Source organism: Balaenoptera acutorostrata, chromosome 15, assembly GCF_949987535.1.
Source record: "Balaenoptera acutorostrata chromosome 15, mBalAcu1.1, whole genome shotgun sequence".
NCBI classification, from domain to species: Eukaryota; Metazoa; Chordata; class Mammalia; order Artiodactyla; family Balaenopteridae; genus Balaenoptera; species Balaenoptera acutorostrata.
Window position 1 is genome coordinate 25120159 of NC_080078.1, and position 17901 is coordinate 25138059.

Genomic DNA, 17901 nt, shown 5'->3' on the forward strand with positions numbered 1-17901 from the left:
GGGTTGATAACCTTGTCCACAGAAAGTAATTAGAAGTGTTTCAATTCTTTTAAAACCCAGTTCTGATGGATAGCACCAGAAAAGAAAACTATAAATAAATTTTACTTATGAATAAAGGCAAATCTTTTCACTAAGCTATTGGCACCAAACGAATAAAGTGTTATGGCAAAGGAGAGCTTATTCCAGGAATTCAAGGCTTGTTTGGATCAGGGAAGGTATCAACATAATATATTAATTACATCAATATTAAAGGTGAAGCTGAAAAGCCATTTGAATAAATTTGGTAGTCATTTCTAATAAATCAACAAGTAAATCATTAATAGAAGGAAATCACCTAAATATAATTTAGGCTAATGAATAAAAAACCCTATTCCAAATGGTGAATTATTTAAATAGTTACAAAAGTTCTTGCAAATGCATTAAAATAAGAAAATAAAATAAGTGTAAGCATTGGAAAGAAAATTTTAAACTATTTTTACTGATGGTTTGCTTGTATACTAAGGAAACTAGTAGACTTTAATAAAAATTAAAACAATAATCTTACTAGAATCAATAAGAGTGTTTGTAAGATGACTGGAAACAATAAAATTATATAAATATTAATAGCTTTTCTCTGTACTAACAATGACTTTGAAATGGATATGGGAAGAACTTAGATGGAAAAAATATCCCAATCACAATAGCACCACCAAAAAATAACTTGGGGAACAGTTAAGAAGAGAAGCTCAGGAATTATATGAAGAAAAGTATTTTAAAAATAATTTTTACAATCTCATTGAATTTCATAAAACAAGATTCACACAAATGGAAATAAATACCATATTTCTGAGTGGGAAGATTGATATAAAATGCAAATATTACCAAAGTTAATGAAATTACCTTAAAATTTCAGTATCAATTAGAATATCAACAACTTGCTTTTAGTGTTGAGGAGAGGGAAAGTAGGAGACTAGATTAAACAAACGGAAGAGGAGATGCCCTAAAATAGCCAATAAATAAACAAATGTCAAGGATAGACTTGCCTCAACTTATATCAGAATATAAGTCAAACTTAAGCAAATAAATATGTTATTGCTGGTTTAGGAATAGAAAAAGGTAGATAATTTAGATCTGTTACAGAGAACTCCTTATATGACGAAGGTGATGTTTGAATCCAGTAGGAGAATATGGTCTATTTAAAGTATGTTGCTGGCCCAACTGATTTTCCATTGGGAAAAAATAGTGTTGAGCACTTATCTCGTATCATGTACAAGAAGATTCCAGATGGATTAAAGTCTTGAATATAAGTAAAACAAACTAAAACAATAAAAATGTCAGAAGAGAAAGAAAGAAAGAAGAAAGAAAGAAAGAAAGAAAGAAAGAACGAAAGAAAGAAGAAAGGGAGGAAGGAGGGAAGAAAGGAGGGAGGGAGGAAGGAAAGAAAGAAAGAAGGAAAGAAGGAAAGGAGAAAGCAACTCTTTAAGAATAAACTACAACAGGAGGATGGGGAGGTCAGGCAGAGCTTGACCTGAGGGAGGGAAAGACACTTTTGAATAAATTGTGCCTTATAAACTGGGAAAGAATAAGAAAGATGCTTAGTGTGGTGAAAATATTAATGGCACAGTGGACAACTATTGGGTAACATAAAGGGAGGCGAGAATTCTACCACTGAACCACCAGTGCCTCAGCGTGGGTAACATAAAGGACTGAAGTACAGATTCATGCTACCACATGGAGGAGTCTCAAAAACATGCTCAAGAAGGAAGCCAGACACGAAAGTCCATATACTGTGTGATTTCGTTTACATGAAATGCCCAGAATAGGCAAATCTATTAAAACAGAAAGAAACTTAGTGGTTGCCAGAGGCTGGGGAAAGGCAGGTACAGGAAGTGACTGATAATGTGTGCACAGTTGCTTTGGGGGATGACAGATATGTTCTAAAATTAGATTGTGGTAATTATTGCATAACTGTAAACACACCCAAACAGGTGAATTTTACAGTATGTAAATTAAATCTCAATAAAGCTAATTAAACCACAGAGTAAACCACATTTGTTTACTAACTTTGCAAAACATAGGGTAACCTATTTCACCAAGGATATAAGGCTCAAATTTCCTTTTTCCAGAATTGGCGTATACCATTTCAAATATCAGTTGTCAGAAATCTAAATGGAAGCTCAGTATATCACCATCACCTAAAACTTCAAGTATGCGTTACCTTAGCAAGAGGTATGGCTTGGTGATTAAATGTGCCAGTTCTGGAGGCAGACCACACTGGGTTCAAATGCCAGTCTCGATACTTACTCCCTGTGTGGTCTGTGGCCTGTTTCCTTATCTGCAAAATGGGAAGAATTAAATGAGGTGATGTATATAAATAATTTAGGTAATGTCTGGCACATAGTAGGTGCTCAATAAATGTGATGGTGTTGACGATAACGGGGTGGTGGTGATTAGGATTAGAGCAGGGAAAGAATCAGAGAAATATGTATAAATATGTTTATTTTTATTCATTCTAATTTTTACTCATATGTATTTTTTTGTATATATAGATAATTTATGTTACCATTCACACTATTATCTGTGGTGAGTTATCATCTAGCAAATTAATTTTGTCAAGTTCCACAATTGCTAGAGAGAAAATCACTGGCTTCTCCCAAAGTCATTTATTAAACTGGAGAGGAAAATATGTAGTATCTTTAAACTTTCTAATCAACATGCCAAGGACAGATGGAAGGAGAACTGAATGCTGTTTGTAGAGTCTGAATAGCACCCCTCTAAGTTCCTTTATAGATGGTGGAAGCAACCTCTCAGCAGCTTGCTTTGGGAGGACCTTGCATACACCAAGGTTCCACGGTGATGGGAAAGGAAGACATCTCTATAGTCTAACACAGTGATAGTGCTCTGGTTTTTAAAGGCAAAGAAGGAGATGTATTTCTTTGTAGGGTGCAAAGTGCAAATTTTTATTGAAAAATCATGGCATAGAAAGGACTCGTGGGTGCCTTTTGGTGTGCTGGAAAAGTACTACACCTTGACCTGGGTAGTGGTACCCGGATACATGCATAAAGAGTAGTTTAGCTCTACCCTTAAGATGTGTATACTTTATCACTTTATGTATTGTATATCTCTGAGAGAGAGACAGAGATAGAGACAAAGAAAGATTTGGAATCTACCCAAGTATTCCGAGGAAATACTCATACATTCATATATACAGAAAAAACCTTATATACAAATATAGTCATCATAGCATTTTTTTACAATAGCAAAACATCAGAATCAACCTAACATTGGACAATATAATCTAAAGGTTAAGTAAATTATGGCATATTCACTTATTGGAATATTTATACAACTAAAATGTGCGTGGAGAGTTTGCAAAAACGTGGAGAAATGCTATGTTATAAAGTTAAATTGGAAAAAAAATCAGAATGTAAAATCTTTACGTATAATACGCAAACATAATTGTGCTAAAATATGCATAGAAAAATGACAAGAGGGAAATACTCCAGATTTTAATACTATCCTCTAGTGGTGAATCTATGGATGATGTTGTTTTCTTCTTTCAAATTTTCTGCATTTATAATAAATATGTTTAATTTTCACAATTGTATAAATATAATCAATACATTTAAATTTATAATAGAAAAAAGCAAACATTGGACCAGGAATCAATCTTGCAGTGAATAATAACATGGGACGTTTGGAATTGCAGACTTGTTGCCAGATGCTGGTCTCTTTACTTTAAAAGGGCAGTCATTCCCACGGCTAAAACCAATTTCCTAAGGAGATCACCGTCAGCTTCAGCGTTACAGCTCGGTAGTATCCTCCTGACATACAGTTTTGAGATGTGCCTCCTGCTCAGAAAATAGTTGGTTATGTTCTACCAATTAAGGATTTCTCCTTTGTTGCCAGAATAAGTGCTTCAGAAACTTACACTTCTGGGAAGTTTCAGTGAAGCCAGCACTAGATAAAAATGCTGTAACTTAAAGGAGATTTAATCTCCCAAGATGAGATCATACCAATATACATATTTTCAGAGGAGGTTCCTTTGAACCTATAGTTATGAGCACTCCAGGTTTCCTCCAAAACCTTCAACCACTAAGGAAAGATCCACATTATGGGAGGAGGAACTTGGAGGAATTTGAGCTTGATCATTGAGTAAGATTGCTAGGGAAGACATAGGTGATGACAGTATTAACTAACCTCACTGCATTTATCCTTTAGTCATCCATTTATTAAGTATTTATCGAGCACCAGACATTGTGTTAAACTCCACTATTTTTAAGCTTACACTAGAGGTTAGCAAATAACTTTCATTTTGCATGCCAAATTTGATCAGTTGGTAGTGGTGGCCTAGAGTGCTCTGCTGGAAAAGATTCTGGGACTGTATCCAGACAAATGAAAAGAGCAATGATCGATTAGTAATGTCTGCTATTATTGTGGACAGGGAAATTGTGGTTTATGTGCCATGCATTTGCCATACCTGCTGGATTATTTCTGCCAATTTAATGACGGTCACTTCAGCCTTGACACATGCTCTGTATCCTACAGGTTGAAAAAAACAATTTCTATCCAAGTTACCGTCACTGGAGAAACATTAACAGAGGAGGACAAAAGAGTAAATGTTGGCCATCTGCTCCATGCTAGACCTTGTACAGTCCTCTACATATGAGTCATAGCATCTCAGGATATCCCTTTAAGGTGAGCATTATTATTGCCTTTTGACAGATGAGGACCTAGGCTAAGAGAAGGGAAACAACTCTTCAAAGTCCCACAGTCACAGCAGAATTACTCATTGAGCCAATGAACAACTCGGGCTTAACATGGAACCAAATAAAATATGATAGTGTCCCCTACTTTTCAGAAGGTCATAAAGCTAATCCTGCTAATTTTTAATAATTACTTTAGTTAAATGGATCCCTTTGGAGAAATACGTAATTCAGTTTGTTCATCAAGACAAAATAAGGCACCGTCTGTTCCATTTTCTGCCCAACCCCAGAGTGGCTGGTGTCATTTGGTGAGGGTGGTACTCATGTCACCCTAGCAACAAGCCCAGAGCTTTATGATCTTGGCTACAAATGCACCCTCTATGGCTGAGCCCCAGAAAATCCAACCCACCCTCTTTTTCAGTCTGGATCCAATGTCTGATTATTTGGTGGACCAGTCATTGCCTCATAAAATCACATATAATTACATCTTATTAAACGTTTACTACGTGCCAATCCCTCTGCTAAGAGCTCCAGCTGCACTATGGCATTGCATTTCATCCTCACAGTACCCCTATGAGGTAGATAGTATAGTTATCCTGATTAGACACATAAGAGACATGAGCTTTTAGGGTAGAGAAACTTAGTCAAAGTCATATGAGTTGTAAGGTAGGGCTGAGGCTCCAACTCAGGCAATCAGACTCCAGAGTCTATGGCTCAACTTCAATCTAAATGGTTTAATCTAACTTTTCTTACCAATTTCCAACACATCTTCCTTAGTGGGTTACCCTAGAAACAGACTCTGAGACAGAGATTTAAGTGGAAGTAATTTGGCAGGAAACACCAGTAGAGGAGTGGGAAATTGAAGCAGGGGAGGTAAGGAAGCCTGTAAAATGTATCTCAGGAAGCAATGTATCTGGGAAGCACCATGTAAAATGTGCCCAAAGGGCAGGGAGCTGAGGTATTTATACACCAATTCTCAGCAGTTAGTGGTTGAGTGCTGCTCTCAAGGGACATGAATTCACTGGCACTTCCAGTCTGCCACACATGTGGGCAGAATGAGTGCTGGTGACCAGAGAAAGCCCTTAGGCCAAGAGCTCTAGAACTGGAGGTGGAAGCCAGAGAACTTGTATGGAAACCTACAGGCCTGGGGGATGTGGGCAGGACATCAGTGACTACTTCACCGTGTCCACTTTCTTCCTCATTTTATTTATAAACAACTTTATTGAGGTATAAATTATAGACTATAACATTTACTCATTTTAATTGTACAATTTAATAATTTTTAGCAAATTTACTGAGTTGCATGACCATCACCATAATTTATTTTTACAGCATTTTCATCACCCCAGAAAGAACCCACATGCCCACTTACAGTTAATCCCTGTTCCCACTCCCAGCTCTTGGCAACCACTAATATACTTTCTGTGTCTATGGATTTACCTTTTGTGGACATTTTACATAAGTGGGATCATACAATATGTGGGTTTCTGTGTAAATGAGAAAGTCTCTCTGCAAATGGTTGAGGTTGCAGATAGGAAGTAACAGAAAGACGGGCAAGTGCTTAGCAAGTAACTTTTTGGTGTGGGAAATGGGGATATTCTAGATGAAGTGACCAATGACTGCATTACAATGGACAATTAAAAGACACCCCATGCTTGGCCTAGAGTTCCATCTTCCCCAGGATACATTTATTCCTATGAGCTTTTGAGTCAATGTATTTTAAAGATATCTTTTCAACACAAAGGACTGGCAGTCAGCAAGCTGTTGGCTAAGAGACCTTGAAGCCCATTAACCCATTAACCTCAGCACTGAAATAAATGGGACTGACTCAGGGACTCCTGTGTTGTTAAATAGATCAAATGACTTTAGATGGTCTTGGGAGCCCAGTCTTTGGAAGTGACTGATGTACAGAGGGACCTTGTTTTACTATCTGGCCTGCCAATCCCATCACAGTTTCCTCCCTGTCTTTGTAGAAGTTAATAAAATAGAAACAAAACTAAACTTGATGGAGAGCAACAAGAGCAAAACAACTGGCCAACTGGTCAACCACAGTATGCATCCTGCAGACCTCCTGATGTCCCCTGTGTCTGTTGTGTAAACGGTTACAATTCCCCATGCACAGAGGCATAATTAGCCCACAGCTAACTGTCTGATAAACACAATGGGTTAGGATGTGGGATGTGGGATGTGGTCCACACCATCTCACCCAAAGCAGACTCTGACTCTGCAGCTGAAGAACATTTTCTCTTAGCTGCTCCCACTCCTTGATTCTGGACCAACCCATAGAGTAGAAGTTTGGCTGTTGTCCCCTGTAATGTGCTACTTAGAAACATCACTTGTTCACCTTTGCATTATGAACCGAGGAATAGGCATAGGAACAAATAGCTGTTAAAATATCAGCTTTATTGTTGGTAACACTGGGCTGGAGGATATGGCTTGAACCTATGACCCCAATGTGGCTTCCTGGTATCAGTTCCTGTACCTGGATCCTGGGATCCACTAAAAAGGAGCAACAGATGAGCAGAACATGTACCCCAGCAGGTGCAAGGGAACTGTTCTGGGCCCCAGGTGTGGAAGTAGAGAGAACTGGACATCCTCTCCTGTCTTGACAAGGCTAGCCCCAAGTCCTGACCCAGGCATGCTGACTCCATGTGGGACAACCTCACTCTTTTTTCCTCCTGTGTTAATGCTTCTCCAGGGATATTAACTTGGATAGAAATTTGGTTCCTTCAAGCTGGAGGATTCAGAGCATGTGTCAAGGCTTAAGTGACCATCATTAAACTGGCAGAAATAATCCAGCAGACATGGCAAACACATGGCACATATGCCTCTGTAATGTAGGTGGGTGTCATCCAATCAGTTGAAGGCCTGAATAGAACAGAAAGATGCACCTCCCTGAGCAAAAGGCAGTTCTTTAGCAGACTGACTTCACACTGGAACTGTCCCATCAACTCTCCTGGGTCTCTAGCCAGCCAGCCTATACTGCAGGTTTGGGCTCACTGGCCTCCGTAATTGTGTAAGCCAATTCCTTATAATAAATCTCTTACCAGATATATACACATCCTATTGGTTCTGTTTCTCTGAAGAACACTGACTAATATAGCAGGCAGATCTTAGCTACATAGTTGAGAATATGAACCTGGTTGGAACTGGGGGAAAGAGTTGGAAGTACCCAGAATAGAAAGGTGGGTTTAGGCAGAGAATGTGGAAGAACCCAACTGTCCTCTCCCTGGCTTGGCTAAGGTCTGGCTCAGGTCACTATGGCCATCTTTCGATGGAAGAGTCTATCACTCCAGAGAACTCCTGGACTGATGCAGGCCCAGGACAACATTTGGTGTCTGGTGGATGATAGCTCAGGGATTTGGTCTAAATGGGTGTGAATAGTAGGGCAAAATAAATGCCTCCTTTTGCCCTAATCTCCTCCTACCCCCATTTTAAAGTAGGGTTTCTCAACACAGCTTGCCTACAATTGCAACATTCCATTACTCCACACTTTGGGCCACAATACTCAAAAATGGAGAGAGACTGGGGAGAGACTGGTGGGGGCAGGGGAGGAAGAGAATGAAAAACTCAGTCTAACTTCAGCAGCAAAGCCTTCTGGATAACTCTACCGCACGCTTTCTTAACATGGGCACTACTGACATTTGGGACTAGGTAGTTTTTGTTGTGAGGGGCTGTCCTGTGCATTGTAGGATGTATAGATGACCCTGGTCTCTACCCAGTAGATGCCAGTAGCACCTGACCCCTAGTTATGACAACCAGAAATGTCTCCAGACATTGCTAACTGTCCCCTGTGGGCAAAATTCCTCTTTGTTGAGAACCGTCAAGTTAAAGGGACGTAATCCCTGCCTGCCTCTCAAAGCTCCAATTGTTTATATCCAGGAGAATGATGGGCTCATGGCAGAGGATACTTAAAACCCACTTTTTTTCTGGAGCACTAATTCTCCTTGACGATAATTTAAAGCATTATTTTTATATTAAAATGAATGTAGATGTATTACAGAATAGATCCCAAACTTAAGGCTGGGAAGAATTTTCATGTCTGAGGTGGGGTACTTTGGCTACCCTCCCAGAACACTTGGCAGGTACACATTTACATTTCTCTGCCTTGGGGGAAGCTAATAATATCTACTATTTATTGAATGCTTACAATGTGCCAGGAGTTCATTATAGAGGATATTTCTGGTTTGATCCTCATAGCCATCTATTCTTAGTCCCACTTTACTGATGAGGAGACTGAGACCCAGGAAGGTCATGAAACCTGTTCAAAGACCAAGAGTTGCTAAATAATGAAGCTGGCACTGGAACCCATGTGTTTCCCTAAGCTCCTTCCCAAAGAGCTTCTGGGAAAATCCTTGAAGAAATGGGCTGTGATGAATGACCAAAGGCGACATCCTGGCCCTGGCTGGTGGGATGGCTTCAGTAAATTCAGAAAGACTCTGTTGAAACTGACCCACTCTTAGCCCCATCTGGGATGGAGAAATAGGAGATGGGGTGAGGGTCAGAGGCTGAATACTGAAAAGAAAAGGATTCCCAAAGTGGGGACCACTCCTCTGGTAGGAAATGGTCAATCAGCTTGGTAACATCAACTTAAGACCCCAGAATCTTAGAATGAGACCCTACACAGTTGCTCCCACAACCCCCAGCTGGGACAGCCCTTCAGGAATTTTTTCTTTTCAGCCTTTGATGTATGGATTCCTTTTGTTTCCGTCATACCTGTGGCTACAGTACGGACAAAAGTCTCCTTAACTTCAGTCATTGCAGGAACCCTCCACGGACTGTCATCTCTGTGAACCACTCTGACTCCGATTTGCTCATTACTTTTGTTTCTTTAAATGGACTCACTCTTTTTTAAAAGATACATTTATTTGAAAAGGAAACATCATATCAGTTCCTTAAAAGGAAAGGCTGGTTTTCTTGGCCTTGACAAAGAAGTCACTGGAAAAACAAATACAAGTAAGCAAGGCTTTATATTCTAGTTAGTTAGCCTGATAGCTGTCTTTGTTCAAAGAGGAGACCGATAAGCTTTGGAGAAATATTAGTCATTAGCACCCAGCCGAGACTATCTCTCTTGTGTGATCTGAGTAACTGGAAGAGATCTGAAAAGAGAATCACTTTCTCTAGGTACAGTTCAGTGCTGGTACACCTGTCCAGGTCATATCTGAAACCATGCTACTTTATCAATGGTACGTGTTTCACACCTGAGGAAACACAGGTTTGGGGGGTTGCTATGGGCCCCACTGCGTTCCCCAAAAGGTCATATCTGGAAATCCTAACACCCAGTGTTTCAGAATGTGACTGTATTTGGAGACAACGTCTTTAAAAGAGGTAACTGAGTTAAAATGAGGTTATTATGGTGTGCCTTCATCCAATCTGATGGATTTCCTTATAAGAAGAGGAAATTTGGACATAGACATGGACAGAGGGAACACCATGTAAAGACACAGGGAGAAGATGGTCATCTGCAAGCCAAGAAGAGGGGCCTGGGAAGAAACCAACACCTTGACCTTGAACTTCCAGTCTCCAGGTTCTCCATACTGTGAGAAAATAAATGTCCGTTGTGTAAGCACCCAGTCTGTGGTACTTTGTTATGGCAGCCCTAGCAGGGTTAACTGGCCCCCATCTGGGTTCCAACTGCCAGGGTTCAAATCCTGACTCTGACACTTACTAACTGTGGAAACTTGAGCAAGTTACTTCACCTCTGAAAGCCCCTACGATCTCTCTCTCTTTTTTTTAATAGATCTTTATTGGAGAATAACTGCTTCACAATACTGTGTTAGTTTCTGTTGTAGAACAAAGTGAATCAGCCATATGCATAAATATATCCCTATATCCCCTCCCTTTTGAGCCTCCCTCCCACCCTCCCTATACCACCCCTCTAGGTTGTCGCAAAGCACCGAGCTGATCTCCCTGTGCTATGCTGCTGCTTCCCACTAGCTAACTATATTACATTTGGTCGTGTACATATGTTGATGCTACTCTAACTTCGCCCCAGCTTCCCTCTCCCTGGCCCGTGTCCTCTAGTGCATTCTCTATGTCTACGTCTTTATCCTGCCCTGCCACTAGGTTCATCAGTACCATTTTTTCTTTTTAGATTCTATATATATGCATTAGCATATGGTATTTGTTTTTCTCTTTCTGACTTACTTCACTCTGTATGACAGACTCTAGGTCCATCCACCTCACTACAAATAACTCAGTTTCGTTTCTTTTTATGGCTGAGTAATATTCCATTGTATATTTGTACAACATCTTCTTTATCCATTCATCTGTCGATGGACATTTAGGTTGCTTCCATGTCCTGGCTATTGTAAATAGTGCTGCAATGAACACTGTGGTACATGACTCTTTTTGAATTATGGTTTTCAGGGTATATGCCCAGTGGTGGGATTGCTGGGTCATATGGTAATTCTATTTTTAGTTTTTTAAGGAACCTCCATACTGTTCTCCATAGTGGTTGTATCAATTTACATTCCCACCAATAGTGCAGGAGGGTTCCCTTTTCACCACACCCTTTCCAGCATTTATCGTTCCTAGATTTTTTTGATAATGGCCATTCTGGCTGGTGTGAGGTGATACCTTATTGTAGTTTTGATTTTCATTTCTCTAATAATTAGTGATGTTGAGCATCTTTTCATGTGCCTCTTGGCCATCCATATGTCTTCTTTGGTGAAATGTCTATTTAGGTCTTCCGCCCATTTTTTAATTGGATTCTTTGTTTTTTTGATATTGAGCTCCATGAGCTGTTTGTATATTTTGGAGATTAATCCGCTGTTTCATTTGTAAATATTTTCTCCCATCCTGAGGGCTGTCTTTTTGTCTTGTTTATGGTTTCCTTTGCTGTGCAAAGGCTTTTAAGTTTCATTAGCCCATCTGTTTATATCACCTTTGATTTCTTTCATCAGCGTTTTATAGTTTTCTGAGTACAAGTCTTTTGCCTCTTAGGTAGGTTTATTCTTAGGTATTCTATTCTTTTTGTTGTGATGGTAAATGGGATTGTTTCCTTAATTTCTCTTTCTGATTTTTCGTTGTTAGTGTATAGGAATGCCAGAGATTTCTGTGCATTAATTTTGTATTCTGCAACCTTACCAAATTCATTGATTAGCTCTAGTAGTTTTCTGGTGGCATCTTTTTTTTTTTTTTGAATTTTTGAATTTTATTTTATTTATTTTTTTATACATCAGGTTCTTATTAGTCATCAACTTTATACACATCAGTGTATACACGTCAATCCCAATCCCCCAATTCATCACACCCCCACCCCCACCCCCTGCTGCTTTCCCCCTTGGTGTCCATATGTTTGTTCTCTACATCTGTGTCTAAATTTCTGCCCTGCAAACCGGTTCATCTGTACCATTTTTCTAGGTTCCACATATATGCGTTAGTATGCGATATTTGTGTTTCTCTTTCTGACTTACTTCACTTTGTATGACAGTCTCTAGATCCATCCACGTCTCAACAAATGACTCAGTTTCGTTCCATGACTCAATTTTGTTTGGTTTCGTTTTATGGCTGAGTAATATTCCGTTGTATATATATACCACATATTCTTTATCCATTCATCTGTTGATGGGCATTTAGGTTGCTTCCATGACCTGGCTATTGTAAATAGTACTGCAATGAACATTGGGGTGCATGTGTCTTTTTGAATTATGGTTTTCTCTGGGTTTATTCCCATAGTGGGATTGCTGGGTCATATGGTAATTCTATTTTTAGTTTTTTAAGGAACTTCCATATTGTTCTCCATAGTGGCTGTAACAATTTACATTCCCACCAACAGTGCAAGAGGGTTCCCTTTTCTCCACACCCTCTCCAGCATTTATTGTTTGTAGATTTTCTGATGATGCCCATTCTAATGGGTGTGAGGTGATATCTCATTGTAGTTTTGATTTGCATTTCTCTAATAATTAGTGATGTTGAGCAGCTTTTCATGTGCTTCTTGGCCATCTGAATGTCCTCTTTGGAGAAATGTCTATTTGGGTCTTCTGCCCGTTTTTTGATTGGGTTGTTTGTTTTTTTAATATTGAGCTGCATGAGCTGTTCATATATTTTGGAGATTAATCCTTTGTCCGTTGATTCATCTGCAAATATTTTTTGTCCCATTTGTTTATTTTTATTTCCATTAATCTAGGAGGTGGATCAAAAAAGATCTTGCTGTAATTTATGTCAAAGAGTGTTCTTCCTATGTTTTCCTCTAAGAGTTTTATAGTGTCTGGTCTTACATTTAGGTCTCTAATCCATTTTGAGTTTATTTTTGTGTATGGTGTTAGGGAGTGTTCTAATTTCATTCTTTTACATGTAGCTGTCCAGTTTTCCCAGCACCACTTATTGAAGAAACTGTCTTTTCTCCATTGTATATCCTTGCCTCCTTTGTCATAGATTAGTTGACCATAGGTGCGTGGGTTTATCTCTGGGTTTTCTATCCTGTTCCATTGATCTATGTTTCTGTTTTTGTGCCAGTACCATATTGTCTTGATTACTGTAGCTTTGTAGTATAGTCTGAAGTCAGGGAGTCTGATTCCTCCAGCTCCATTTTTCTTTCTCGAGATTGCTTTGGCTATTCGGGGTTTTTGTGTCTCCATACACATTTTAGAATTATTTGTTCTAGTTCTGTAAAAAAATGCCATTGATAGTTTGATAGGGATTGCACTGAATCTGTAGATTGCTTTGGATCGTATAGTCATTTTCACAATATTGATTCTTCCAATCCAAGAACATGGTATATCTCTCCATCTGTTGGTACCATCTTTAATTTCTTTCATCAGTATCTTATAGTTTTCTGCATACAGGTCTTTTGTCTCCCTAGGTAGGTTTATTCCTAGGTACTTTATTCTTTTTGTTGCAATGGTAAATGGGAGTGTTTCCTTAATTTCTCTTTCAGATTTTTCATCATTAGTGTATAGGAATGCAAGAGATTTCTGTGCATTAATTTTGTATCCTGCAACTTTACCAAGTTCATTGATTAGCTCTAGTAGTTTTCTGGTGGCATCTTTAGGATTCTCTATGTACAGTATCATGTCATCTGCAAACAGTGACAGCTTTACTTCTTCTTTTCTGATTTGGATTCCTTTTATTTCTTTTTCTTCTCTGACTGCCATGGCTAGGACTTCCAAAACTATGTTGAATAATAGTGGCGAGAGTGGACATCCTTGTCTCGTTCCTGATCTTAGAGGAAATGCTTTCAGTTTTTCACCGTTGAGAATGATGTTTCCTGTGGGTTTGTCGTATATGGCCTTTATTATGTTGAGGTAGGTTCCCTCTATGCCCACTTTCTGGAGAGTTTTTATCATAAATGGGTGTTGAATTTTGTCAAAAGCTTTTTCTGCATCTATTGAGATGATCATATGGTTTTTTTCTTCTTCAATTTGTTAATATGGTGTATCACATTGATTGATTTGTGTATATTGAAGAATCCTTGCATCCCTGGGATAAACCCCACTTGATCATGGTGTATGATCCTTATTTTAATGTGTTGTTGGATTCTGTTTGCTAGTATTTTGATGAGGATTTTTGCACCTATATTCATCAGTGATATTGGTCTGTAATTTTCTTTTTTTGCAGTATCTTTATCTGGTTTTGGTATCAGGGTGATGGTGGCCTCATAGAATGAGTTTGGGAGTGTTCCTTCCTCTGCAATTTTTTGGAAGAGTTTGAGAAGGATGGGTGTTAGCTCTTCTCTAAATGTTTGATAGAATTCACCTGTGAAGCCATCTGGTCCTGGACTTTTGTTTGTTGGAAGATTTTTAATCAGTTTCAATTTCATTACTTGTGATTGGTCTGCTCATATTTTCTATTTCTCCCTGGTTCAGTCTTGGAAGGTTATACCTTTCTAAGAATTCTTCCATTTCTTCCAGGTTGTCCATTTTATTGACATAGAGTTGCTTGTAGTAGTCTCTTAGGATGCTTTGTATTTCTGCAGTGTCTGTTGTAACTTCTCCTTTTTCATTTCTAATTTTATTGATTTGAGTCCTCTCCCTCTTTTTCTTGATGAGTCTGGCTAATGGTTTATCAATTTTGTTTATCTTCTCAAAGAACCAGCTTTTAATTTTATTGATCTTTGCAATTGTTTTCTTTGTTTCTATTTCATTTATTTCTGCTCTGATCTTTATGATTTCTTTCCTTCTGCTAACTTTGGGTTTTGTTTGTTCTTCTTTCTCTAGTTCCTTTAGGTGTAAATTTAGATTGTTTATTTGAGATTTTTCTTGTTTCTTGAGGTAGGCTTGTATAGCTATAAACTTCCCTCTTAGAACTGCTTTTGCTGCATCCCATAGGTTTTGGATCGTCGTGTTTTCGTTATCATTTGTCTCTAGGTATTTTTTGATTTCCTCTTTGATTTCTTCAGTGATCTCTTGGTTATTTAGTAATGTATTGTTTAGCCTCCATGTGTTTGTGTTTTTTACGTTTTTTTCCCTGTAATTGATTTCTAATCTCATAGTGTTGTGGTCAGAAAAGATGCTTGATATGATTTCAATTTTCTTAAATTTACTGAGGCTTGATTTGTGACCCAAGGTGTGATCTATCCTGGAGAATGGTCCGTGCACACTTGAGAAGAAAGTGTAATCCGCTGTTTATGGATGGAATGTCCTATAGATATCAATTAAATCTATCTGGTCTATTGTGTCATTTAAAGCTTGTGTTTCCTTATTAATTTTGTGTTTGGATGATCTGTCCATTGGTGTAAGTGAGGTGTTAAAGTCCCCCACTATTATTGTGTTACTTTTGATTTCCTCTTTTATAGCTGTTAGTATTTGCCTTATGTATTGAGGTGCTCCTATATTGGGTGCATATATATTTATAATTGTTATATCTTCTTCTTGGATTGATCCCTTGATCATTATGTAGTGTCCTTCCTTGTCTCTTGTAACATTCTTTATTTTAAAGTCTATTTTATCTGATATGAGTCTTTCTTTTGATTTCCATTTGCATAGAATATCTTTTTCCATCCCCTCACTTTCAGTCTGTATGTGTCCCTAAGTCTGAAGTGGGTCTCTTGTAGACAGCATATATATGGGTCTTGTTTTTGTATCCATTCAGCAAGCCTGTGTCTTTTGGTTGGAGCATTTAATCTATTCACGTTTAAGGTAATTATTGATATGTATGTTCCTATTACCATTTCTTAATTGTTTTGGGTTTGTTTTTGTAGGTCCTTTTCTTCTCTTGTGTTTCTCACTTAGAGAAGTTCCTTTAGCATTTATTGTAGAGCTGGTTTGGTGATGCTGAATTCTCTTAGCTTTTGCTTGTCTGAAAAGCTTTTAATTTCTCCACTGATTCTGAACGAGATCCTTGCTAGGTAGAGTAATCTTGGTTGTAGGTTCTTCTCTTTCATCACTTTAAGTATACCCTGCCACTCCCTTCTGGCCTGCAGAGTTTCTGCTGAAAAATCAGCTAATAACCTTATGGGGATTCCTTTGTATGTTATTTTTTGTTTTTCCCTTGCTGTTTTTAATATTTTTTTGTTTGAATTTAATTTTTGTTAGTTTGATTAATATGTGTCTTGGTGTGTTTATCCCAGGGTTTATCCTGTATGGGATTCTCTGTGCTTCCTGGACTTGGGTGACTATTTCTTATCCCATGTTAGGGAATTTTTCCACTATAATCTCTTCAAATATTTTCCAAACCCTTTCTTTTTCTCTTCTTCTTCTGGGACCCCTATAATTCGAATGTTGGTGCATTTAGTGTTGTCCCAGAGGTCTCTGAGATTGTCTTCAATTCTTTTCATTCTTTTTTCTTTATTCTGCTCCTTGGCAGTTATTTCCACCATTTTGTCTTCCAGCTCACTTATTTGTTCTTCTGCCTCAGTTATTCTGTTATGGATTCCTTCTAGTGTATTTTTCATTTCAGTTATTTTGTTGTTCATCTCTGTTTGTTTGTTCTTTAGTTCTTCTAGATCTTTGTTAAACATTTCTTGTATTTTCTCAATCCGTGTCTCCATTCTATTTCTGAGATTCTGGATCATCTTTACTGTTATTACTCTGAATTCTTTTTCAGTTAGATTGCCTATTTCCTCTTCATTTATTTGGTCTTGTAGGTTTTTACCTTGCTCCTTCATCTGTGACACATTTTTTTGCCGTCTCATTTTTTTTTTTTTTTTTTTTTAATGAGTGGGATTGTGTTCCTTTCTTACTGGTTGTTTGGCCTGAGGCTTCCAACACCTGAGTTTGTAGGCTGTTGGGTAGAGCTGGGTCTTGGTGCTGATATTAGGACCTCCAGGAGACCTCAATCTGATGAATATTCCCTGAGGTCTGACGTTCTCTGTTAGTCCAGTGGTTCACACTCGGAGCTCCCACCGCAGGAACTTTGGCCCGACCCCTGGCTCATGAACCAACATCCCACAGGCTGTGCAAGGCAGCAAAATGAAAAAAAAAAGGAGAACAATAACAAAGTAAAAAATAAAATTAGATTAAGAAACTAACAGATATGTTAAAAAGAACACAAAAATAAAAATATAGATGAAACAACAAACAGAAGGTAAAACAGACCACAATAGTAAAAAAAGAGGAGGAGGAAAAAAAATAAAAGGTGGAAGAGGTCTTGGCTGTGGAGGGTGGGGCCTATGCTTAGGACCTACAGGGCTGGAAAAGGCCCTGTGGGGTGTGGGTTGTGGGGGTTAGGGTTTAGCCTCAACAGAGCAAAAGGGGCCCAGGCGTGCTCCCCACCTCTGGTCTCAGAGGGTGAGCGACCCCACTTGGTAGCCCAGCAGACTTCCTGGGCTTGAGTGGGTGGGGCAAACGCCCTCCGCTCCTCTACTGCTCCTCTGGTCCTGGAGGACCCCACCTGCCTGCCTCTCCTGCTCTCCCCCGGCCTCCCTCCTATGCCCCCAGGACAAACACAGCCCAGAGAGGGCCTCTGAGGGCATAGGACCCAGCCTGAGAGCCAGGCAGACTTCCCTGGCTGATTGGGCAGGGGATACGCTGGGTGTGCTCCCCCCGATCTGAGCCCCCAAGGGTCCCTCCAGGTGTGGGAACCCATCCCCCCTCTCAGCCACCCCTCAGGGGTGCCGGTCCTGTCCAGGCTCCACTTCTCCCCCCTCAATCCCCCCACATCCTACCGGTTCGCTTGGGGGTTCCTCCCATCTCCTTGGGCTTCGAGGTCCCCCACCAGTGTCCTGCAGGCTCCCCAGTCGTGGGGAGACGTGAACTCTATGTCTTCCCACACCACCACCTTGACTCCTGCCCCTATGATCTCTTATCTCTCTAAGACGGGGTAACAATATGGA